This window comes from Macaca fascicularis, chromosome 9 (genome assembly GCF_037993035.2).
Source record: "Macaca fascicularis isolate 582-1 chromosome 9, T2T-MFA8v1.1".
NCBI lineage: Eukaryota > Metazoa > Chordata > Mammalia > Primates > Cercopithecidae > Macaca > Macaca fascicularis.
In genome coordinates this window covers 138411106-138437183 of record NC_088383.1, presented here as the reverse complement: position 1 = coordinate 138437183, position 26078 = coordinate 138411106, and the positions used below count along the sequence as shown (strand labels likewise).

Here is a 26078-nt window from a genome sequence, read left to right as displayed (position 1 = left end):
TACAGTTATTGCAGGGAGCTGCGTTTTCCTGCTGGGGCACAAAGCAGGGACCATGTGGCTCTGGGGCTGCCGGTGGCCATCTTTTCAGGGAGGGAAGTTGCATGGAGATAGAAACAGAGCCCAAACCACATTGTCGAGCCCCTGGATATGACCAGATCTGATCATAAGTGTAAAGCCACCCCTGGGCTTCTCATTTCTCTGTGACAACAAATTCTCTTGTTTGAATAAACAGCAGTGAGCTGGGTTTCTGTTATTTGTGACCAAGAGTCTGGAACAACACAAGGGTCTCCTGTGTGTAGACGCTCAGTGCTGTGTATTTTTACATGTGTCATCCTTCTAAAACTCACAGCTCTGACCAGGCATGGTGGCTCACGCTTGTAATCCCAGCACTTTGGGAAGCCAGGGCAGGCAGATCACCTGAGGTCAGGAGTTTGAGACCAGCCTGACCCACATAGTGAGACTCCATCTCTATAAAAATACAAGGGCCGGGCGCGGTGGCTCAAGCCTGTAATCCCAGCACTTTGGGAGGCCGAGACGGGCGGATCACGAGGTCGGGAGATCGAGACCATCCTGGCTAACACGGTGAAACCCCGTATCTACTAAAAAAATACAAAAAACTAGCCGGTCGAGGTGGCGGGCGCCTGTAGTCCCAGCTACTCAGGAGGCTGAGGCAGGAGAATGGCGGGAACCCGGGAGGCGGAGCTTGCAGTGAGCTGAGATCCGGCCACTGCACTCCAGCCTGGGAGACAGAGCGAGACTCCGTCTCAAAAAAAAAAAAAAAAAAAAAAAAAAAAATTAGCCGGATATAATGATGTGTGCCTCTAGTCCCAGCTACTTGGGAGGCGGAGACAGGAGAATTGCTTGAACTTGGGAGGTGGAGATTGCAGTGAGCCAAGATCACACGACTGCACTCCAGCCTGGGTAATGGAGCAAGACTCCACCTCAAAGCAAAACAAAAACAACAACAAAAAAACTCACAGCTTTGTGAGATGAGTATCATTATACCCATTTTCTAAGAGGAAAGTAAGGATTACAGATGTCAAGTTACTTGTCTAAGGCTACTCAGCTATGAAATGGACAAAACCAAACCTTACAAAAAATTAGTGATCTCCTAGCATCAATATTCCTAAGAATATTCCCGATTCCTAAGAACACAGGATTAGGGAGGGGAAGGGAAGAAGGAAAGATATGAGAGAGAGAGAGAGAGAGAGAGAGAGGAGGGAGGAGGGAAGGGAGGAAGGACAAAGAGAGGGAGACAGAGAAAAGACTGTGTTAGCGTTTTTCAATTGAGGAATTTGAAATCTTTGGGTGGCAAGTTATGATGGTATATTTCTAGGGCTTAGGAATTTTATCCTGCTATTTGTTCTTCAAATAAAGGAATCAGAGTTGCTGACTTAGTTTAAACCAACTCCAAAGACTGCAGAGTTGACTGCTGATTAAAAACTTGTCTTTCTTTGTCTGAGAAGGAAATAGTAGATACAGTTTCCCTGAATGTGTCACATTTGCAAATTTGATTTTCATTTGCAGCATTTGAAAATGCCAATGACTGGAAAAATATAACTTGATTATTAACAAGCTAGACATAGTAACTGAGGATTCTCCTTGGCATCTACCCATGCTTGTGTGATAAAAATAAATTGGAAGAAGTCTAAATATGCATTTAAAGGTGATTTTAGGATCAGCAATCTAACAGTTTTTCTGGTCACCCCATGCTAGTAAGTCCACGGGCTAATTCCAAAGTACAGTGGGTTCTTAGATGAATAAAATCTCTAGATTCTAGTAATGCAAAAGGTCAGTTTTGATTCAATGTGCTTTGCCATTTGTGAACTGAGCCTGAATCTTTAAAAAAGTAAACACATTCCAGCCATTTTATTTCTACTCTCTTTTAGAGACGTGCAATCATTTTTAATGGTTAAACCTGTATTCAATTGCATTTTTCAAATCCTCATTGTTTCATTTCCTTTCAGTTCTGCTATCTAAAAAATTTTTTCCACCTCATTTTTCCTGATCATTTGTTCTTCATACATATTCCACAGCCACAGCCCCCTGGTTGCCGAGCACTAGGGAGAGTTGATAAGAGGAATGAGGTGGTGTTCGGGAAGGAAGGAGTCAGCCCCTCCTAACCCTGCTAGCCACAGAAAGACTTTCAGATTTCTATCGACTTAGGAATGGAGTCTATTGGAATGTGGTTCAAACCTGCATCTTGCATCAGTGGAAATGGGCATTGTGATTGCTGTACTGAAACCTGTGCTCAAATGCACTGGGAGTTTTACACTGTGTTTCGAACTTCCAAATAGATAATGTCAGAACATTTCTGAAATGGGATACTAACACCAAGATATACGACACCAATCAACAAGTATCAGGCAAAGCAGCGCGTAGAACTCGGGGCGGAAGAGACTCCCAGAGAATTTCCATTTCCATTCCCTGTGTCAACAGCGTGGTAACTCACCTCCTAGATTGCTTTATGGTTTCAGGAGAAATTCTCAGTAGGCTCCCTGTGCTGTACTCAGCTCCGCGTTCAAAGCCCAGGAATTAGATATGTCGTAGTTTATGAAACTGTTTATGAAAGGATCTTTTTTGAATTGTTCAAAAATCCAAGAGGAGTCAAACTTTGACAGTTTAAGACAACGGCAAGAGGGTCATAGTGATCTCCCCAGTGCAGCCTTAGCACTGAGGCTCTCTGGTTGAAAATGCAATTTCTTTTCTGTGAATTTCTTCCAGCCCATAAAGCTCCGTTTGAAACTTCTGCCTTTTTGAAAGGATTTCTTTACTATGAAGCAGCTGACAAAGGTCATATGATGAATATGTTTCGGGGATGATAACATTTTGATTAGATATGCAAGAATCTTCTATCCTTCCCTAGGATGTCGTATTCTAACGTTTTCCATTATTTTAAAAAATCATGTAAGTTGATACTAGTCTGCAATAAGAACTTGAATTTTGTGGCTTATTTTCTTTGCTGTAATGTGCCAGCACCGTGGGCATCGTTGCAGGGAATAAATGACTCTTCCCCAATAAACCAAATGCCCAAAGAAGCCCCTGGAGGAGGCAGGGATGTCCATAAAAGTTGAAATGGATTTCATAATATGGCGTTCAATTTAGTATAATAAGTAGAATTCAAAAATAGCCTAATCTGCCAAATGAAAATACCTTTGCTCATCACGGAGGGAGGGACCTGGTACAGGAACCAAATGTACATGACTTAAGACATGCCAAAATATTTTTTATTAAATTATTCATTTTCTTCCATTTAAGTCATTAGTTACCTGGAAAATTGAAGATCTTTCTCTCTCTCTCCCTCTTTAAGCTTGAAAAATTAGCCCCTTAAAGACAACTACCAGAAAGCATTTATCAAAAGGCCTGTCCTGGTTCTGAAGCTTATTGAGAAAAGGTCTGTGTTTGCACCTTTGTCGTTCTCCTGCAAAGATTCTCAGTAACAGAAACTATTTCGAAAATGATGCCGGTAAGCGGACATCATTAATTGTTCTCTAATTCTGGGATTGCTGTGGAAAATGAAGCACCAAGACTCAGCCTTAGAAGGCAAAGTGGGAACCTCTTTAGAAGTTTGATAGATGACATCATGATGTTCAGAAGAAAAAACGGGCACTTAGAGACAGAAGCACCCGGAGAGTGATGGGAGCGGGCTCTGGTTCCTGTGCCACTGGGTTTGATGAAAAATCAGCACAAAGACAAGAGAGCAGGGAAAATGAAGAAAGATGAGGGGACCCTCAAACCACAAAGGTGTTAAACACGCGCTTTCCACAAATGCAGTGCTTCTAAATCATGTCCCCAGAAATCAAAATGATCCAATAATCGCTGCAAAGTATGTATTTACCAAGACAAAACTTCTAAATCTCATTTTGGAAACTGAAGGTTTGGGAGTTTATTTAAAATTCTTTTTAAATTTTTTTTCCCTAAACCCTTAATAACAGAGAAGTGAAAACAATGGACACATCATCTGACGCAGTTTAATGATGACACTTTCACAAAATGTTCGTGCATCCACGTTTTACTCCGTTCTTAAGCAATGTGATCCATAAGCCGTAAGTAAAATGATTTGAATGTCCACCTCAATAGGTATTTTGATAATAAGATCTTTAAAAATGTTTTAATTAGCAACCAAATGCCAATTTTTCCAGGCGTGTTTCCCACTCCCTCTCCACCCAGGGTCAATAGCAGCATCCAGTGTTTTCAGGCTGTCCCTGAACTCTTTGTTCAGTGATTGGAACTGATGAATTGTAGCTTCCTTTGAGCCAGACTCTGCCAACAGACCTCAACTTGCATTTGTTATGGAGCCAAAAATAACCTTTAAATGATTAAATTCCTCAGTTTGTTTTGGTGGCACGACGCGAGAAGACTCATTGCACCCCAGGAGGAACTCCAAAGATGAACCTGGAGTCATCCTAGCTCCGTCATGTCCTAGCTCTGTGGCCTTAGCACGTTTCTTAGCTATACAGAGCCTCAGTTTTATTGTCTGTGAAATGGAGATGATAATACCTGACTTACCAGGAAGGCTTGCAATTGACTGTGATAATGTCAATGGAAATGCCTACCACAGTAACCCCTAACCACAGCAGGAGTTCAAATCGTTAGCTTCCTTTGGAAAGGATTACATAGCACTAGGTGTAGAATCTTATAACCCTCATGTAGTGCTTTAGAGTTGTTCAAATGCTTTAATATCAATCATTGATTTCTCTCATAATAACTTCAAAAGCCAGTGCTCACCTCTTTCCTGACCTCCAGACCTGGTATGTAGTGGCCTATTTTGCATCTCATGGAAACCGCCCTTCCCCTGGAGAGCCAGGTCTTTGTGAAATGTCACCAGCATCGTGGCTGCTCTATGCAACCCCTATCATTAGCCCCCAATGCAAGTCTTTTTTTTTTTTTTTCCAGACATTACACTGGTGTGCAATTATTTCTGCAGCTAGAAGGTGCTGAATAAACATCTGTCAGACAAATGAAAACATGAAAGAAGGAACCCATGAAACAATGCAAAGATAAATCTAAAATGGAACTGAGAATTAAACTCCATGGACTGGGATGGCTGGGGAAGGCATCCTGGAAGAATCAGGACTCAACATGGAGCAGAGGGGGAACTAGGGTGGGACTCAGGAAGGAGTGGAGGAGTGGAAAATCAGACTAAGTTGAAAGTGGAGATGCCAGAGGGGCACCTGCAGGGATCGGGAAGTCAAGAAAGTGTTTAAACTCGATGCAGTGGTTAATAGTGAGCCAGCGCAGGTTCTTGAGCCTAAGAAGGATGTGGGAGATCACTCCAGGTTTTCTAGCTGTGAAAGATGGATAGGACTGGCTCTACAAAACACAGGAAACATGGCAATGGCCACCTCACTCCAACTAGCTAGCAAAACCTTCCGAGGAAAGGCTTCAGAGAATGGCTATTGTTTATTTTTATTTTTATTTTTTTATTTTTTTTTTGAGACAGAGTCTCGCTCTGTCACCCAGGCTGGAGTACAGTGGCCGGATCTCAGCTCACTGCAAGCTCTGTCTCCCAGGTTTATGCCATTCTCCTGCCTCAGCCTCCCGAGTAGCTGGAACTACAGGCGCCCGCCACCTCGCCCGGCTAGTTTTTTTGTATTTTGTAGTAGAGACGGGGTTTCACCGTGTTAGCCAGGATGGTCTCAATCTCCTGACCTCGTGATCCGCCCGTCTCGGCCTCCCAAAGTGCTGGGATTACAGGCTTGAGCCACTGCGCCCGGCCGAGAATGGCTATTGTTTATCAAATGCATTTTCCTTCCCCAAATGTATGGGCCAAAAAATTGTACATTATAGCTATGGTAATACAGTAATTATTGACCTTTGCTAATTAATTTTTAAATTTTTTTTTTTTAAATCAGGACTCCATTTGAAAATGGCAGTTCCACCGGGCAGCAGGAGGATTTTCCCTGGAGCTGGTCCTCCCGTCACTGCGCCACTTCTAACGCCCGTGCAGATTAAAAGCTGCCATGTATGGGCAGATGTGGATCCTATATTTTGATTTCATCTAATTCTTCTTAAACTGGGCTGGCTTATTTAATAGGAGGACGTTGTGGCTCTTGCTGAAGGCAGAATTAGCAACCATTCCATTACCTTTTAAGACATCTGTGGACAATCTTTCCCAACCATAAAATCATTTCCATTCTCCAACCATCAAGTTTTCAAATGGATTTCGTAAATGTGCAAAAACTCCAAGCAAATCTATTTTTTAGAAATGTCAGGCTGCAAATAAGGACAATCAGAAAGGGAGCAGCGAACACCATCTGTCAATGCCCCACCGGCCTTCACAGCAGCCCAGTTCTTATGATTAACCTAGCATACTCCCCATAAAGTCTAAATCATTCTCACCTTCCCAGGAGTTTGTAAGCCAGACAATTGTGAAGGGGAATGACTCATAATATGACTGCAAAATTTCACAGTTGAAAGTCAAATAGCAATGATTTTGCTTTGCCAGCCTGACACCACCTTGACCATGTGGATGTGAGTCCCTGGGCAGTGAACATGCTCTGTGAAGCGTTGGAGTCATGTTGGTGCAAGCAGCTCCTTGGTTTAAAAGGTGCTAGGACATGGTCACAGAGGGCATCGGGCACTTTTTTCTCCATCAAAATTCCATACATTATGATAACTGGGGAATTAATGCCAACCACAACGACAACATAAAACCTCCACCAGTTATGCTGTGTATGAGTCTGAGTTCTCCAGAAAAATAATATATATCCTATTGGTTCTCTTATATCTATATATCCTGTAATTGTGTGTGTGTGTGTGTGTGTGTGTGTGTGTGTGGTGTGTACAGTCATGCATTGCTTACTAACGGATACATTCTGAGGAATGGGTTGTTAGGTGATTTCATCCTTGTGCAAACATCATAGTGCATTTACACTCACCTAGTGTAGCCTACTCCACACCAAGCCTGTGTGGTACAGCCTATTGCTCCCAGCCTGCAGACCTGTACAGCATGGGACTGTACTGAATACAGTAGGCGGCTGTAACACAGTGATAAGTATTTGTGTATCTAAATGTAGAAAAGGTACAGTAGAAATACAGCATGAAAGATAAAAAATAAGACACCTGTATAGGGAGTTTAACCATGAATGAAGCTTGCAAGACAGGAAGTTGCTCTGAGTGAGTCAATGAGTGAGTGGTGAGTGAATGTGAAGGCCTAGGACGGGACTGCACACTACTGTAGGCCTGTAGACATTGTACACTCAGGCTACACTACATTGATTTCAAAAATAAAGTGCTTATGCTGTGACATTGTGACAAGCTATAACATCACTCAGCAATAGGAACATTTCAGCTTCATTATGCTCTTATGGAATCACTGTTGTATGTGAGGTGCCTCATTACCTGAAATGTCATGGCACATGACTGTACGTATATATAATAATATGTATATAATGAGATTTATGTCTTCTTATAAGGAATAGGCTCCTGCAATTACAGAGGCTGAGAAGTCCCAAGGTCCGCAGGTGGCAAGCTAGAGACCCAGGAGAGCTGATAGTGTAAGTTCCAGTCTGAGTTTATGGGTGTGAGATCCAGGAGAGCTGGTGATGTGGTTCTAGTCCAAGTCCAAATCTGAAAGCAGGAGAAGACCAACGGCCCAGCTCAAGGACAGCCAGGCAGAGAGAACTCAGTCTTTTTTATTTTCCATTCAGGCCCTCAGTGGATCGAAAGGGGCTGACCCACATTGGGGAGGGCAATCTTCTTGACTCAGTGTATAAATTTGAGTATTTCTCATCCAGAAACACCCTTGCAAACACACCCAGAATAATGTTTAACCAAATATCTGGGCAACCTGTGGCCCAGTCAAGTTGACATGTAATATATACCACAACATGCTGGTACTTAAAAGCATTGAGGATCATTTCACAAATGTGTTAACCATTTTAACCCACTCCTCCCCTGTGTTTAACTCAGACCATGCAACCTGAGACCCCGTGTTAAAATTCAGCTCTTGGACTATGTCTTAAAGATGTCCCCGTGGGTCTAGAGATGCCACACATAGATTCATTGACAATCTCTGAAGAGAACTAAGGCAGGCATTCATTTTCCTCACATCTATATAGTCTTAAATAAGAGCTGCCATTCAGATACTGAAATGTGTGGTGCATTAACCTCCTGAGAAACACTCACTCTACTTATTATTTCTGAGCAAGACCCCACATCTACTAACTAGCACTCTTGTTCTCTTCTCCCATGTCCTTCTGCTCTTCCTTCTACAGGGCAAGCCCCAACCATGGGCATGATAGTGTCAAAAGCAGACTTGAGAAGAGCAAAACGAAGACACTTCCTTATTCATGGACCACCTCATTCATTCATTCATGCACCATTCATTTTGAAAAGAAATAATCTGCCATTTGGGTGGCAGGGAGGAGGTGACAAAACTGAACATATTAGGAACGCACAAGAGAGTGAAGTTTAGAATTCTTTGCACACAAGTATTGAAATGATGAGTGAGTGGGTTAAAGGAAGAGTGACTTATTGACTGAGGTGGACAGAGTGAGTGCAGTGGACAGTGACTGAGATCCAAAGTCCAAAGTCGGAGGACATTCAAGGAATGACAATGACCAGGAGTAACATCCGCTTGGTGCAACATGCCATGAGACTTTCTGAGTTGGACAGGGAGCTGCAGGCCTGCAGGGAGGAGCGTGACTTTGGCCAGAGTCACACTGATGCTGGTTCCTCCTTCTCTGTCCTTGTCAATTGTCCCTGACCTTGTCCCCGACTCTTCAACTCTTTCAACCCTTTTTAAAATCTCTTTCTCTCTCTATTTTATCATATAAATTGTGGTAAAATATACATAACATGAAATTTACCATCTTAGCCATTTCTAAGTGTGTAGTTCAGTGATATTCATCACATTCACAATGTTGTGCAGCCACCACCACCATCCATCTCCAGACCTTTTTCATCTTGCAAAATGGAAAGTCTGTCCCCATTAAACCATAACTCCCCATTCCCCTTCTCCCCAGCCCCTGGCGATCACTCTTCGACTTTCTGACTTTAAGAATTTGATGGCGAGGGACTTCATTTGTTGGAATCATACCGTATTTGTCCCTTTGTGTCTGGAGAATATCACTTAGCATGTCTTCTAGGTTCTTCTATATTGTCACATGTGTCATTTTCCTTTGTGAGGTGGAATAATATCCTACTGTGTGGATGTGTCAGTTTGTGCATCCACTCATGCATCAGCAGATGCTTGGATTGTTTCCATCTTTTGACTATTGCAAATAATGCTGCTGTAAACATGAATGTGCAAATATCTGTTTGAGTTCTTGCTTTCAGTTCTTTTGTATATATACCCAGAAGTGGCATTGCTGAATCATATTGTGATCATATAATCAATTTTTGGAGAAACTGCTGTCATGTTTTCTTTTTTTTTGAGACAGAGTCTCACTCTGTCACCCAGGCATGATCTCGGTTCACTGCAACCTCTGCCTCCTGGGCTCAAGCGGTTCTCCTGCCTCAGCCTCCCGAGTAGCTTGGGACTACAGGCGTGTGCCACCATGCCTGGCTAATTTTTGTATTTTTAGTAGAGACAAGGTTTCACCATGTTAGCCAGGTTGGTCTCGATCTCCTGATCTCAGGTGATCTGCCTGTCTCCGCCTCCCAGAGTGCTGGGATTACAGGCATGAACCACCATGCCCAGACTGCCATAATGTTTTCTGTAGCAGCTGCACTGTTTTACGTTCCCACCAGCCATGCACAAGAGTTCCAATTTTTCCACATCCTTGCCAACACTTGTTGTTTACTGTTTTTTTGTTGTTGTTGTTAGTATTTATCCTAATGGGTGTTGTCCTCAGCCTTTGGGTTTCGTGCCCTAGGATCCAGCCCCTGGACTCTCTCTTTCACATCACACTCATCCATTTGTGGTATCTTCCAGGCAGAAGGCATCATAGGACATCCACCCACTAATGACTCACAGATCTGTTATCTCCTGCTGAGATTTCTGTCTCAAAATCCAGACTCCTTTATACAGCTGCCTGCCTACTTTCCTCTGGATAACCAAAAGACACCTCAAAGTCAACATTTCCACATCTGAATTCCTGATCTGTACATCCCCACCCAAAGCTACTTCACCCACGGCGTCCCCATCTAGAGGATGGCAAGTCCATTCTTCCAGGGGCCACTGCCCTTAGACTTTGCCCAAAGTGAGAGGCTCTCAGGGGGACGCCTTCCCTACAGGGTCCCTCTTACTGCAGGCATATGTGCACACACATACACATGCCATTTAGGCAAGAACATACGGGTTTCTAAGTCGTCATGAAGCAGGGCTTGGTGCTGGCAAGGCAGGACCCTGAAACATTTGCTCTGGATTCTGATGATACCTGGGCCCTGGGAACACTCCCCAAGCCCCCCTACACAGACAAATCACCTGCCCTGTGCCACTATCTCAGTACCACAGAGGTTTGTGGTGGAGCTGCTCCGTGGGAGACAGATGCTGCCTCTGTATGTAAGGGGGACCTGAGTAGGGAAGAGCAAAGACACGTATTAACTTCTCACACCCTTCTTTTAAGCAGGGTTACAATAGATTCTTGTATAATGAAGTATCACTTCCCAGAATTGCCTAGTGTCCATTTTCTTACTTGTCTTCATGATCCAATGTGTGATTCCAGAGCTGCTCTGGTGAGCACGGGGTCCACAACAATTGCATGTGGTTGCTGAGGAACCATGGTTGACAATATTAAGCAATGCGTAGTCTCAAGTTTGCATAAATGTAGGTCTAGTTATAACCTACATAAAGTGAGATACCCTTCCTTCCTTCCTTCTTTCTCTCTCTCTCCCCTCCCTCCCTTCCTCCCTCTCCCTCTCTCCTTCTCTCCCTCTCTCCCTCCCTCCATTCCTCCCTCCCTTCCTTCCTTCATTGCTCCCTCCCTCCCTCCCTCCCTCCCTTCTTCCTTCCTTCCTTCCTTCCTTCCTTCCTTCCATCCTTCCTTCTGTTCTTCCCTTTCTTCCCTTTCTTTTCTTTCCTTTCTTTCTGACAGGGTCTCGCTCTGTTACCCAGACTGAAGTGCAGTGGCACAATCACAGCCCCAGCTAATTCTTTTTTAAAATTTTTTATAGAAATGGGGTCTCCCTATATTGCCCAAGCTGGTCTCAAACTCCTGGGCTCAAGTGATCCTCCAGCCTCAGCCTCCAAAGTGTTGGGATTACAGGTTTGAGCCACCACACCTGGCCTGCTCTTTTTTAATATAAGCAACACAGCATTTGTTGGTCTGGTTACAGTGTTCAGTAGAATCATAAATAGTTTCATTTTTACCTAAATATTTCAGGTGATTTAATTAAATTTTCGAAGATTTTTTTTAAAAAATTAGCTTTGATTAAAGTTACTTCCATAATTAAAATTTGTGTTTTGCTTTTTAACAGCTAATTTTGAATGTTTTAGAGGCAATACTTTTTGAAAATATCAACAATTATTTAAATTTATTTTCTAAATTTACATTTAATTTCCTTTTTTTTGGTTAATTTTTAGAGACAGGATCTCGCTCTGTTACCCAGGCTGAAGTGCAGTGGTGTGATGACCATAGCTCACTGCAGCCTTGAACTCCTGAGCTCATGTGATCTTCCTGCCTCAGCCTCTGCCTCTTGAGTAGGTAGGCCCACAGGCATGCACCACCATGCCTGGCTAGTTTTGTAAACACATTTCTTAGAGATGAGGTCTCGCACTATTGCCCACCTGGCCTCAAGCAAACTTCTCACCTTGGCCTCTCAAAGTGCTGGGATTATGGCTGTGAGCCACTGCGCCAGACTTAATGTACATTTTTGACCAAAATACATTCAAAATTTGGCACTTTTTCACATTAATGTTAAAAGATGAATTATGTGAAAATCTTGCTCATACAACATAATTATTGATTATACTGAAAAGAGGCAAGAAAAGTAAATTTTATGGAAAAAGTATATACTCATTTATGAATTAAGGATGTCTTTATTTTTGACTTATTCAAGCATTGCTGGCCCATGAATAAAACCTCCAGACATGTACAACAAGCATTACATTCAGCCACTGAGATTTTGCCAACTTTCAGCCATATGAAAATAATAGCTTTCCACATATTTTTTGGTTTCATCATTATGAAAGCAGGAGGATAGCCAATATTTTATTTAAAAGTTTGCTGACTCAGTTTCTTCTTTTGAAATATTTAGACCCCTGGTCTGTGGGCTTCTGGTTGTGTTCTCCCTCCAGGATCCATGTGTGCTAAGGGCAGGACAAATATGCATCTCATCCTTGACACCTCACTTTTTTTGTGTGTGGGGTGGGGGGGCTGGAAGACAGAGTCTCACTCTGTCGCCCAGGCTGGAGTACAATGGCGTGATCTCCGCTCACTGCAACCTCTGCCTCCTGAGTTAAGGTTATTCTCTTGCCTCAGCCTCCTGAGTAGCCGGGATTACAGGTGCCTGCCACCAGGCCAGGCTAAGACACCTTGCTTTCTTTTTGGTGCTTCATTCAGTGTGGCAGAGAAACCTGTTTGCTGGAGCTTCAGGTAAATGTAGTCGCCCATGACTCTCATCACCTCCACCCTCATCTGTCACCTGCTCATGTGAGTGGCTGCAGCTCACTCCTCTTCATTCTCTGCTCAGAGCCTTCTCTGTGACTCCACTCCTCTCCGTTCCTTGTCCAGGGAGCCTTCCACGCCCTGCCTCTAGCCTCCAACCACCCAGACCACATCTCTCCTCCTCTCCCAACCCTGCCAGTCACATGTTTCCCCCAGGGCTCCAACTGTTCCTGCTGCCTGAGCACTGTTCCCTTTAGCACCTTTGCTAACCTGCCTACCGCCTTTGAGACTCAAATCCCACCTTCTTCGGGAGGCCCTCCTTGACCCTCTGCTTCAAATTGCACTTGCTCATCTGCAACCTGCCCTGAACCTCCACCCACCTGAACATGCTCTAAGTTTTTCCTACGCTCATTTCATCCTCAAAAATCCTCTATCATTGACTTAGTCATTACATGTATTTTCTAAACATTTCCACTTAAATACAAGCTCTCTAAGGGCAGTGATTTTTGTCTGCCTTATTCATTCAGGTATCCTGGCATATGCTGATACTTAATAAACATTTATTAAAGAAGTGAAAGTGGGCCAAAAAAATGTTCTTCAGTGGGGAGTAAAAGCAAAGTAGCTTTGGTTTTACTTGGGATCATTTGGTCAACCCTAGGCTGGTCCCCACCCTGATGGGGTATTCAAGGCTCAGAGAGCATGAACGTCTTGGTTGAGGTTTTGCAGATTGCAGGGAAAGAGCCCTGGAGGGCATCTGGTCTGACCATGGCTACTGCTCTTTCGGTCTTACCTTCAAGGAAGGACTCCCATGCTAGACCCCAGAATGGAGATTTGGCCTGCTAAGTGACAGGCAGTCCCTGGTCTTGAGCAGTGGAATCACTGAGGATGAAGATACGTTTAGGACTTGCTTGTCAGGTGACTTGGGTGGAGACAGACAAGAAATTGGGAGAAGACTCACCCAGGACCTTCCTGACTAGGGTCAGGCCAAGGTTCAGGCCCAGGTCCTCAGGCAGCCACCTCCATCTCAGCCCTGACTATCGTCTCTCACTGTCCCCAGATTTAGCAAATAAAAATTCAGGATGCCCAGTTAAATATGAATTTCCAACAAACAACAAGATTTTTTTTTTTTTGGTATAAATATGCCCCCACGATTGTGTGTATTGTTTAACTGAAATTCACAATTGTCTGAACATTTTGTATTGTTTCTGGCCATCGTATGTGCAGACCACTGTGGGGGAGCAGGGACTGGTCTCCGCTACTCAACTCTGAAATCCTTTCCTTCCCCAGCCTGCAGGCATAAAAGGGCCCGAGGTACAGCCACTCCCCGTGCATCAGTTCCATGTAAGTGAAGCCCTTTCTTCTCCTCTTGGGGCAGCCTCTCATCCCAGCTGCTGGGCTCTTCCAAACAAGGATGGGTGGGGCTTGAATTCAAGGCAATTTCTCAAACATCAAAAGAAGCATTTAACTTCTCCCTGGGCAAGCCCTAACAGAGTCTGGCTGTTCTTCTTTGAGGAGACAAGCTCAGATTCTCTTTCTCTTCCTCTCTTTCTCTCTCTCTCTTTTTTTTTTTTTTTTTTTTTTTTTTTTTTTTTTTTTTTTTTTTTTTTTTTTTTTACCAATTAACCCTATTACACCAAGTTTTAAAGAACTGGAATGTAATGGAACATACTTAACATGAAATCTGTGCTGAGCATAATTCAGCCTTGCATGATTTGAAGACACTGTGTGACTCCACCAGACCTGCTATTAATCTCATCACGGCAAGTACAAGTACATGACCATGGGCTCTCTCATCAGAAGAGGGGGTGGTGGAGAGCTTGCTCAGCCAGGCATGACTTACAGCCAAATCACTTGTGCCTAGAGTCCAGCGATGGGAACGAGTGATTTCTTTGACTGTTTCTTTCTTTAACAGGAAAAAAAAAAAATGCATTCAGAAATAAGCCTACATTGCACAACAAAACGGCACTTCATCTCAGTCCCCAAGGAATCCACGGCATTTTGGTCGAGGCACAGTCTTGACTGACCACAGTTTCTCTCAAGGTGTGGCCTACTTAGCCGAATGAGCAGAGCACATCTATAATTAGCATTATATGCAGAATAAAAAGACTCTTTAAGAAACATCTCTGGGTCCTCATAGTCTTAAGCATCTGTTGCCATGGAAGCCGGCAGCAGCTCCAAAAATCTAGAGTGGTGAACGACAATTGCCCACTCGCCGCTGAAGGGCCTCTTTAAATAAAGTTGCCTTTTTTCTTTGAATTCTGAATAAACATAAACCTGGGTTTTTAGTGCAAAATCCTGATTTCAAGGTTATTGATGCCATCCTAAATTAATACAGTCTGCGCAACGGCACACACCACGCCAGCCAAGCCAGGGATACTCCTGTCTTCTGAAAGCTTGACATTTGTTTTTCATCATGAACTTAAAGGTCACGGGCTACAGATGGATCAGAGTACCTGCCTGAGTTTACATTTACATGCATTTTATTTTATTCCCACATGCACTTTTTATGAGATCCATCACTAGAATAAAACTGTAGCGCTCCCATATTCTCTAGGCTGGCTAAAGTAGGAGAGTTGTCAAGCTGCTATCTCTACATAATTTGAATTAAAATAAGAAATATATGCTGATTTGATATTTCAAAAGCAACAGCCTTAGGTTTAATGTTGGCTAAAACTGGCCATCGCAGAGAGTGCACACATTTCTAGACGTTACTTATTAGTGTAATTTGGGGGGTGGATTGATGATAGAGTCTAATCCTATTATGCACTTTTTATTTAAAGCCATAGACTTCTCATGATCCAGCTAACCCCAACATGATTAGCCAACGATCAATTCACAATTGATGGGGGAAATGCACCTGCTCTTATTTTCTACGAATGGATGTTCGTGTGTTTCTGTATGAGGTAAGCATGCCACTTGCATCACTGTATTACTACTGTATCGCCCCTTTTTTGTGATGCCAAATAACATTTTATATTTTTACCAAAATACCTGTGGAGCTGACAGAGCATGATGCATTCGTTTTCCTTGATTTTGTAGTGAGGGAAAAGGCTAGCATGAATAATTCAAAAATAATGCTGAGACTGTTAAGATTTAGTATTGGAGAGGTCATCACAGTTGGGAGAAATGAGCTAGGAGACTATTACTATTCCACGATCTTTGAATCTCAAGGTGACATCATTATTATTTCTCTATATCTATAATGTGGTGCTGCAACCAGCTTATTGCTGTGTTTCTCATGTAGGGGAGAAAGATCAATTATATACAGACCTCAAAATGTGAACCATAAGCAGAGTGCCCAATAAAACTGTCATTAACAGTTCCCACAATTTTAGCTGCATGCTTCCAGGTCAAGCTGCTTTAACAATGATAACTGACATTGAAAGTTTGAATAAAGAGCATCCATTCTAAAGGGAGCCATTTCTTAGCCACATAACTGAAACTCTTTAATAACACTTGCTAATTTCCATCTGAACTGCAAAAAGGACCCTAATGATAAGCTTAGCACTGAGGATACTTAGAGAATGAACACAAGCCCCAGCATCCCCCTTTGAAAAATAGGTTTGTTACTGGATCGACGTCAACGGCAAGCACTCTTGAGTAAGCATAAAGCAGTCCCATGCAATCATATTTAATTTATTCCTAGTTTCAACCAGAAGCGGAAAGATATCACCAAAAAATAAAAAGCATGCTAGAGTAGTGTTTACAGTGCTTCCCTCACCATTTGTTACTGCTACATAATCAGGATAAGTCTTGCTTTCTCTAGAACAGGATTAAAAAACACCTCTACATTCAAAAATATTAAAATGGAATAGAGCTATTACTACTGCAAAATCCCTTTTTTCTACCCCCAAAGGGTCCCTACATGTTTAAAACATCTTTTTTACTTCACAGAATTTTACAAGCCTTCCCACCAGCTTACTTTTTAATTAAAATGTTCCTGTTAGTGTCAGAACTCTGAAACATCACATTTGGTTTAAAGGTTTAACAGTTCATAGCATTTGTGATTCTCGTAAGAGGGGATATAAAAGCACTATAGATTTCTTCTTTTAAGTGATACAAAAGCACATTGAGCCAATGTTTGTCCCTGCTTGCTTTAACCCATTCCTGAACGTCTGTTGTAGCCATCCGGCGGTAGGTCCCCTCTGACTCACTGAGGTAGTTGCTAACAAAAGATGCTTCTCAGCCCTGCCCCTGAAGCCATGCTGGGTTTTTGGTTTGTTTGTTTTTTGATAATTTTGGTAATGATCATTTTGATATTTCCGCATCTGTTACCAAGTGGCTAATGAGCCTCTGCTTTATCTCCTTAAATTGTATTTAAACATTTATCAAGTGGTATTTATTGTGAAATGATGATCTCTAAGTTAAAATGAAATATGTGTGCAACCGTCAAGGTTGGCCGGCTTCCTAAAAGACACTTTTTCCTCCTCTCTCTTTCGTCTTCTATCTCTTTTTACCTCCTCCTCTCCTCCTCTGTCTTCAGCCACACGAGGATTGCAGAGAGCCAAGCCTAGTACATCCCCCTGAGGATGCTAGATGGAAGGATGGAAGGTGCCAGGGTCCTTGTGGGTGTCACTGGGCTCATGACTGAGCCATTGCTGGAACACTTCAACCAGTTCTTTCTGGGCAGGGCAGTCGTGCCACTTTTAGCTGGGTTCCTGTATCTTGCCTTCAGATGCATCCTGACTCATACAGTGCAAAAGCACGTGGAAAATTGCAAAAGATTCCACAAATGAATGCTGAACGCATGATTAATATCATCCACTTACCAAGCTCCATGCCCAAAGTCCGCCATGACTTAGGGAACGAAGGCAAGAGATGAGCCCAACTCCTTGCTGGCTCAGGAAAATGTGCTAGGCTAGACAGGTTGAATGTGCCATTGGTTGGTAATGTTCAGCTGAGGGAAACACAGAGTTCATTCTTCTCAAAACACCAAAGGAAAATTAATGGCGTGGTATACAGGAGGAGTTGAGGATGGAGGCATAAAACATAAGCAACATAAATATACACGCACAGCGTGCAATGTGCATGAGGTCGTTTATCTACAGACAACGCTTTAACCCTCTGTGTTCTGATGCCCTCGTTCCAGCTCAGAGAGGAGCCCCCAAGAGCCAAGTGGGCAGCCCGGGAGCTGGTCGCTTTACTCCCAGCAAAGGGCCTACCCCGGCATCTGTTGAGGGCTCAGCAAAGTCATTTGGTTCCATATTAGTTTCCTGTGGCTGCCATCACAAATTGTCACAAAGCTGGTGGCCTAAAACAACCAAAGTGTATTTTCTCAGAGGTCTGGAGGCCAGAAGTCTGAAATCAAGGTGTTGGCAGGGTTGTTCCTTCTAGAGGCTCCAAGAGAAAGCCCACCCCACGCCTCTCTCCTGGTTCGGGTGTCTTCCGACAGTCCTCGCATCCCTCAGCTTGTAGAGGCATCACCCCAATCTCTGCGTCTGTCAGCGTGAGGCTGTCCTCCTATGTATTTCTTCACATGGTGTTTTCCCCTGAGTCTGTGTCCCCAATCTCCCTCTTTTCATAAGGACACTAGTCACTGGACTAGGGCCCTTCGTAATCCAGTATGATTTTCTCTTATCTTGATTGCCTTTGCAAAGGTTCTATTTCCAAATAAAGTCCCATTCACAGGTACCAGGCCTACGACTTGAGCATATGTTTTTGGAGAACCCAGTTCTACCCAGCAGAGCCACTACTTGTCCAATGAAAGTGTTGTTCCTGAGGCAGTGGGATCCTTGGGCCATGGGAAAGACCCGCCCTGGCACAGTTTTGAATGGCCACAGCTGCCCCCCAGGTGTCCAACATTGTAGAGGGATTTCTACAGTGCTGCTGTCCTGCTCCTTCTCCCCAGGTAGCCAGCCACTCTGAGTCCTGCTCCTCGAGGCTATTTGGAGCCCAGAGACTGGGGGAGGGGGAGTTGCAGGGCCTGTGCAGAAGCTCGGGGCTGGGAGCCTGGCACAGGAGGAGCAGGCAGCCGCCCAGGAGCCCAGACCCTGGTCCCACCCTGGGGGCCGCCTTTGAAGCTGGCGGCAACTCTCACACCACGGGGACAGAGCAGAACAGGGAGACCCGGGCGAAGTCTGCTCTCCCCACCGACACCCTGTTCAAAGAGAATAGTTTGGGCAAATAGCTTAGCAAATAATGAATGAATAGCAGAGCCTGGGCCAGCCCAACAGGAGACTTGCTTGCAAAGGCTCTGTCCTCCCACATTCTCCATACCCCCCGTCCGAGCCCTGCTGGGCTGGAGGCTGAGCCAGAGAGAGAAGCAGCCCCTTGTCCTTTTTTTTTTTTTTTTTTTTTTTTAACATTTCATATGTATCTTGCCGCCCTGAAGATGCTCAGTACTAATACAAGTGGAGCACAAACAGGATTTATCAGCCAGTGTCTTATTTACTCACCTGTGCCTGCAACAAACTGCAGGCAGTCTCAGGATGAGGAGCCGGGCTTTCATGGGTAGAGATGACTTGAACACTCTGAAGGCTTCTCGCGCCAATCTTTCGGAGGCTGTATCCCCTTTTGGTCCATAATCACAGCTAATGGGCTGGCCACAGAGGCTTCAGGGGCATAAAATGGTCTAACACTACATTGACTATAAATAGCAAAGCCATAAGTGACATTACTTTGCAGATAAGAAACAATCACATCATTAAGCAAAGGTGTTTAGTGTATCAGTCACCCTAACTTTGATTTATTGCAAGGCATTTGTCTGTCACCAGCACAATGGAAGCTATAATGCAACTCAAGGGTTTAAAGAGAAAATTAAGATGAATATTGCTGCTAGCACCTGGGTTTGCACAGATGCAAAATGGGTGGGCTTGCCTCGCTGCCTGCAGGGCTGGCCTCAGCCCAGCTTCCAGGCCCAGAGGCTAAGAACTGCCTGCAGTGGTAGAGAAGCAAGCCCTGGGGGCTGGAGGCAGGGGCGCCCAGGGCAGAAGGTGGTGACAACCAGCCAGGAAGAACTCCCCACCATCTAGGTTTCTCCAAAGGGAATAATGCATTCTGAATGGCAAGGGCTTCCACCTTTCAGTTGAGACTTTACAGCAGAAATATGAAATGGAAACGATGACCAGAGTTATTCTGATAAACATGATGTTTTGAAAAGCACTCTTGCTAAACACAACTGCTCCCGTAGTCAACTTAATCTTAATCTAGCGGTTTGGGAAGCCTATTGTAAGTCAGGCACTGAGCCAGGCCCGAGAAGTGTAATGAGGGATAAGTCACAGTGTCTGTCCTCCAGAGACTCATGGCCCAATCGGATGAACTCATAGTGCATGGCAGGTGGCAGCTGCTGGGTGGTTGAACAAGTGGGTGAGGTAGAGGGAGGATGGTGTCATCGTAGAGGTGAGAGGCATGAGTAGATTCCAAGGAAAACAAACGTTGCTCCTGGATGGGTAGATCTGAAAAGACAGGATAAGGAAGAAGGATTTTAATGGACTCCTGCAGGCTGGAGAGATCCTGGGCCAGGGGCAATGGGGAATGGAAAGTTTTGCAAGAAGATGCCATTGCTTGTCCAAAGACGTGGTCCATCGGCATGGGGCTGGCTGGGATGCTGAGTTCTGATGGGGCCAGTTCACCGGCCATGTACAGAGCCTCTGGGGGAGAAAAGGCTGGAAAGACCATCAGTCAGACTGTGTGAGGAAGGGTCTTGGGTATGTAGGCAAGGACGTTAGACTTATTTTGATGGACAATGGGGGTACTGAAGGATGTGTACAGTCTGACACTGGCTGAGGAATATGAGCCATGAGAGGAAAGGAGAGGCTGGTTTGGGCTGGGCAGCCCGGAATGGCATGGGTGGTGGGAGGTGGTGGCACACAGAACGAGCAGCTGGTTGGGTGGAGGTTGGCGCCTAGCCTAGCCCAGTTGTGGTGTAGCAGGTGCTGGTGGGGAAGCTTCATGGAGATTTGAGATCTGGATTGGCAGTGAAGATCTGGGAGTGATCTTTGTAAGGGCCGTGATGGAGAAAGAGTTGTTTTACTGAGACCGTTAAAAAGGGGAATAGATTCATCTCCATTTGGGTGTGTGGTTATTAAATGTCTCCGTTGAAATAAATGAAATGCTATCTAGTTATGAAACTATTTCACCTACCTTAAAACAAGAACAAATCAATCATGAATAATCACTAAACCCATCAGTCAAACCATTGATAATCATTATATCAATTAATCAATAATCATTAAATCATTAAACTAATCAATCATGAATAAGCCCACTCTGCTTCACCGGGCCGGGCCCTGTGGCGGTCAAGGGTCAGGCTGAGTCAGGACCCTCCTGCCAAAACCTCCATGTGCCCAGCTTCCGGCAGGGTCCTTCCCACTCCAGCCCACACCCACGAACCGGATACCCCAGAGAGCTTGTAGATCTTTCAGGAAGGAAACTGTTCTCATCCTGTGGTGCAATCTCAGCACTTACAACGTGTGCATAGGCAGGGGTTGAATTTAGAAATTGTGATACCACTCGGGAAAAATGAAAGAAACACCTTCTGTCCTCAGTGGCGTTTCCTGAAGTTTGGGTTGGATTTCTACGATTTCTATGCTGCTCCAAAGTCTTTTCTCTACTAGCTTCAAAAGCCTATGAAAATCTGAGCAGCCTCTGTGGTGTGTTCTCAGTAAGGAGCTACTTCAAAAGTGACTCAGCCAATGCACTTTGCTGCGATCCTTCAGACCCAAATGGTTCCTCAGCCAACATCATTAAACAACCTTGCCCATGTGTGGGTGGGGGGGACCCCTTTGCAAACATATGTCCACTGTTTCAAAGGTGTCATGGTGCCCTGAACTCATCCAACTGAGTTTGCCTAGGAATTGAAGACATTCTATGTGCTGTGGGTGGGGGTGAGGCAGGCCTGCTCAAGGTCTGGAGTGATGCTGCAGGGGCTGCAGGGGAGAGCAGGTGGGGCCTGGGGAGCAGGCCACCTGCCTGTGTCTAGATGCCTCAGCCCAGGCTTCAGGCCCCACAGCTGGGAAGACAGCGGCTGACTGCCAACCTCCAGCCAGAGGTGTCTCCTCTTCCTTGTCTAGGTCATTTGTCCAGGCTGTATACACCCCATCTGGACATCCATTGAGCACTTTCTAATTCAAGTCTCATTGAATTTTGCTAGTATATAACCCAAGAATATACTCATTTTTGATACCTTGAATGCCCATTTTTACTACAAGACAAATATATGGGTTTAAAGAAAGTTGTATTCAGGCAGATCACCTACATCTAGGGAATTTTGAGAAGTGCTAAGTGGGCCCTGTTTTCTTTCCATCATCCCACTTGTTTTTCCACTGCAGACCTGCTGAAAATGCCACTTCCGGTGCCTTGGCTGTGGGATGCAGGCATCGCCGTGTTGACTTACTAGCACTGAACACCCCGTGCCGTCCTGAGGTCCTCTCCCCTCCAGCATCTCAAGAGGGGTTTCTTTGAAGGGCCTTCTGGGCCTCCCTTTCCCTTCCTCTGCTGCCAGGAACTGTCATCCTAGGGGCTGGGCAGGTCCCGAAGGTGTGGAGCTAAGCAAGGGCTTCCTCTACAGCTCCTGGACAAGCCCTTCCTGCTAGGATCCAAAACAATGCTGCTTCCCTTGTGTAAAACAGGGGAACTAGGGCTCTTGTTAACATCTGAATCAGAACTATTTTCTCAGATCACCCTTTCTGTGAACAGGCTAGCTGAGAGAACAGAACTTTTCATATTTCATCATCTTGAAGCCTAGGTAAACAGGGGGTGCCAGTGGGATGGGGGCACCCAGATGATATCAATGGCATAAAAGTGATTAGCGCGTGCTGAATGCTCTCTGTGCTTCTTTGCAGCATTGTGTTAAGTACGCTTTGTCTACAGTCTCATTTGATTCTCCTAAGGGCTGTAGGTAGTGCAGGTACCATGATTATCCCATTGTCCACAAATCCTAGTCAGGGATGCCACAGTATCTCACAGCCACAGGCTTAGGAAGTGTCCCAGCTGGAATTCAAAGGCAGCTCTGGCTGACCCCAATGTCACGGGGAGTTGGGACAAATGAGCCCCCAAACAAATCTGAGGAATGTCTAGGTGCGGTCACGTAGGCAACTTGCAGAGAATGCAGATTCTTGGGCCCTACCTCCAGGGAGCTGATCCAGTGGGGCTGTCTGGGTGGAACGAGGAGGCTGCCATTCTGTCAGCACTGCTGGGGACTCCAGTGCTGCCCATGGCTCTGCAGGGCTGGGGCTTGTCTGTTCCTTTTTCTCAAGGAAAGGACCTCAAGCTGTGACTGGTGGAGGCTAAGTGTCATTTTGGACTTCTGGTCTCCCCACAGCTTCTTCTTGGCCCTTCCTTGCGCTCTCCCTGGAGCCCAGCTCTTCCATGCCTACCAGTGGTGTTCCGGTCCTACTTTTCTGCAAGGGGCAGCCAGGATGTGGTCTACAATCACTGCCGAAGCAGCGGGGTTGTTGGGCTGCAATGTCCTGGGGACCCCCATCTTGAACTAACAAGACGCTACTGCCTTTCACTGGAAGGACTGAGGCTGGGCGTCCTCTGGGGCTGGGTGGTAGAGGATCTGACTGCTGGCTGTAATGAGGATAGGGTGAGGCTGATGTTCTCGAGTGGTCACATTCACAACATGTTGGAGATGACCTTGTGGAATCAACACCCAGGTGAGGCGGGAAGATGGATGAAGACACCAGACCTTCCTAAGAAGCATCAGAGCATCCTTCCATCAGGGCATCCTTATCCTTGGTGGGAGCGGTTTTATTTTCCTTGTATTCTAAGTTTGCTACTCAAGAACAACAGGTGTTACTTGGTAGGTTTGAGAAGGCAGTTGGGGGGAACAAAAATTCTGGGAAACACGTGGTTTGTTCCTGTCACCCTGGCAGACTGCTTCTCTTTACCCACCCGTTGCTACCGTTTGTGTGCTCCAAGAGTACTTTGTGTCTAAGGGTATTTTGAGGATGGCCTGCATAAAAATGACCTGGGATGCTTGTGCTGGCTCCCAGGCCTGATCATAGACATATTGGGAGGGAATTTCTGGGAGTGAGCCTGGCTATTTGCATTCTAATGAGCTCTCTAGATGAGGCTGTTGCTGAACACATTTATTTGGCTGCCAGACATGGAATACCAGACCAATGACAGCTGGCCCTAAACAGAGGCTTTGGTTTGCCCATAGAATGTGTGGGGAGGCAAGGCCAGTGTTAGTCCCCCTGCTTACTAATGCCATCACGGCCAGGTCTGTTTTATCTTTTCAGTCCCCCATTCTTGGTGTGCCAGCTTTTGTCCTGAGGCTTGTTGCCTCGTGATTGCAAGATGGCTGCCACAGCTCCAGACAGACTCCAGGTTTAAGGCAGAAAAGGTGAGGAAGAGGAAAAAGAAGTGTGCTATCATCCAAAGTCCCCTTTAATCAGGGAAGCTGTCCCAGAAACAATTAGCTCCATACCCCACCGCACACTTTTGTGTAAATCTTGTTGCCTGGAATTAGGTTTCCTGGCCACTTTTAATAACAAGGGAGACTAGGAAAATGGGGAAGAACATTGAGATGATTGGTTTGGGCCAATTATGATTCATCCCCTGGAGCTGAAGACAAAAGCTGGAGTCTGTTAGGAAGTTAGAGGGGGGAGTGGTGACCCATAGTGTCTGCACACAGATGCCCGCTAAAATTAAAAGGTTGCCTTCCTAACACACAACAACAAAAGGCAGGATAGCAACTTCTGGACCTCTAAGATAGGAGAAGGGTTGTACAGGCACAGGGTTCCCCCTCCCTTCCAATCTCTGTTCTCACCCTGTGTGATGGTGAATACTGAGTGTCAACTTGATTGGATTGAAGGATGCAAAGTAATGTTCCTTGGTGTGTCTGTGTGGGTGTTGCCAAAGGAGATTAACATTTGAGTCAGTGAGGTGGGAAAGGAAGACCCCCCTGGGTGGGCACCATCTAATCAGCTGCCAGTGTGGTCAGAATAGAAGCAAGCAGAAGAATATGGAGAAACTAGACGGACCTAGCCTCCCAGCCTATGTCTTTCTCCCATGCTAGATGCTTCCCACCCTCGAACGTTGGACTCCAAGTTATTCAGCTTTGGGATTCTGACTGGCTTCCTTGCTCCTCAGCTTGCAGATGGCCTAATGTGGGACCTCAACTTGTGATCGTGTGAGTCAATACTCCTTAATAAACCTTTATATATACACTTTATGTAATAAACCCTTTATATATACACCTGTCCTATTAGTTCTGTCCCTCTAGAGAACCCTGACACACCTTAACTAACAACTTTCAATCAACAGCTGAAAAAAAAACCCAACAGTAGAACTTTAGTGATTATGAACCCTTTCTTTGGGGAAACATAAAGGCATAATGGAAAGTTAAATGGTCCAGTGTCTTCAGTACTAAATGAAAGCACGGGAAGGAAGCTGGTCATTGTGGGGTGCACAGGCACACTGACCAGTCATGCTTCCTAACAGGGTCCTCACCAGTTTGGAGGGGAATGTTCACAATGCCAGCATGACACACCTAGCAGGTGAGGGAGCAAGCAGGAAGCCACAGCAACAAACAGAAAAGGAACCCAGAGGAGCGACAGCAGGATGCATTTTCTTTGCATTACAGAGTGATGTGCAGTACCAAGTTTTCCACAAAGACTTCTCCTAGGAGGGCTTTCCGGGGAAACCTGAATGTGAATGGAATGTCAATTTCCTAAACTTCTGTATAGAAGCAAGTGACAAGAAACATCAGTGGGTGGTGTTTCCTATCACCAGTGATTCAAATTACTGTGTGGCTTCCTTCATCCCCTTCTCTCCTAATTCTACAAGCTTCACTTCATATCCAGTGGAACTTACATTTATTTGTAATCTCACTGCTTACACTCCACTGAACAATAAAAGTACAATAAACTTAATAAAAAGCCCAAGTGATTGGAAATTGCTCTGGGAATGGCAGTCCAGTATGAAAGCTATAAATTTACTTGTGTGCTCATGACAATGTCAGCTAATTTTTATGAAAAGCCTATCACAGAACATGGCACCAAAATGCTGCGATCATTCGCGTGTCAGCCATCAGGCTTCCCCTGATAACAAAATAGAAAATGCATCATAAAATGATGTTTCAAGTCACAAATTCATCTTGAAATGCTCACTCTATCCAGGAGCATTTCTTTTCTGACCCTGTCTTGCACCTGAACTTTGAATTAATCATTCCTTTTCTATAGTGTTACACAATACCCACTGGTACCATTGTGGGGGGAGAATCTGGAAAACAACCACCAGAAATATCATCCCATATGAGGAGCTTGATTGGGCAACATTAGTGAATCAAAGGTAGACATAATTAGTCCATGGAACAACAGCAGTCATCAAGGAGCCTAAAAACTTCATCTGAGCACCATTATCTTCGACAATACACTTTTAAATAAACCACTGGGGGCCCATTTCTCACTGCCCATGACCCAGTGGGAATACACAGTTGCTCAGTGGTCCCGTGGGATTATAAAGGATGAGAAACTGGGCTTCCTTTCTGTGTTCAGAAATATCCTTTTTGCCTAATCACTTATGATGATGGTTTCTAACCTGCTCTTCAACTTCCCAATATTTCTCATGTTCTACAAATCAAGTTGGTAAAAAAAATAAAAAATAAAAAAAAAACTTTGGCCAGATGATTGAAAG

At 44.7% G+C, this 26078-nt stretch overlaps 1 long non-coding RNA gene across 1 annotated transcript; it reads left to right on the top strand.

The window, feature by feature from the left end:
- The first annotated feature begins 14050 nt into the window (after nucleotides 1-14050).
- On the top strand, nucleotides 14051-25494 carry LOC123566875 (uncharacterized). Its single transcript, XR_006689570.3, has 4 exons — nucleotides 14051-14534; nucleotides 15275-15397; nucleotides 24460-24573; nucleotides 24885-25494. It is a non-coding gene; the product is annotated as an uncharacterized lncRNA (long non-coding RNA).
- Nucleotides 25495-26078: the final 584 nt, after the last annotated feature.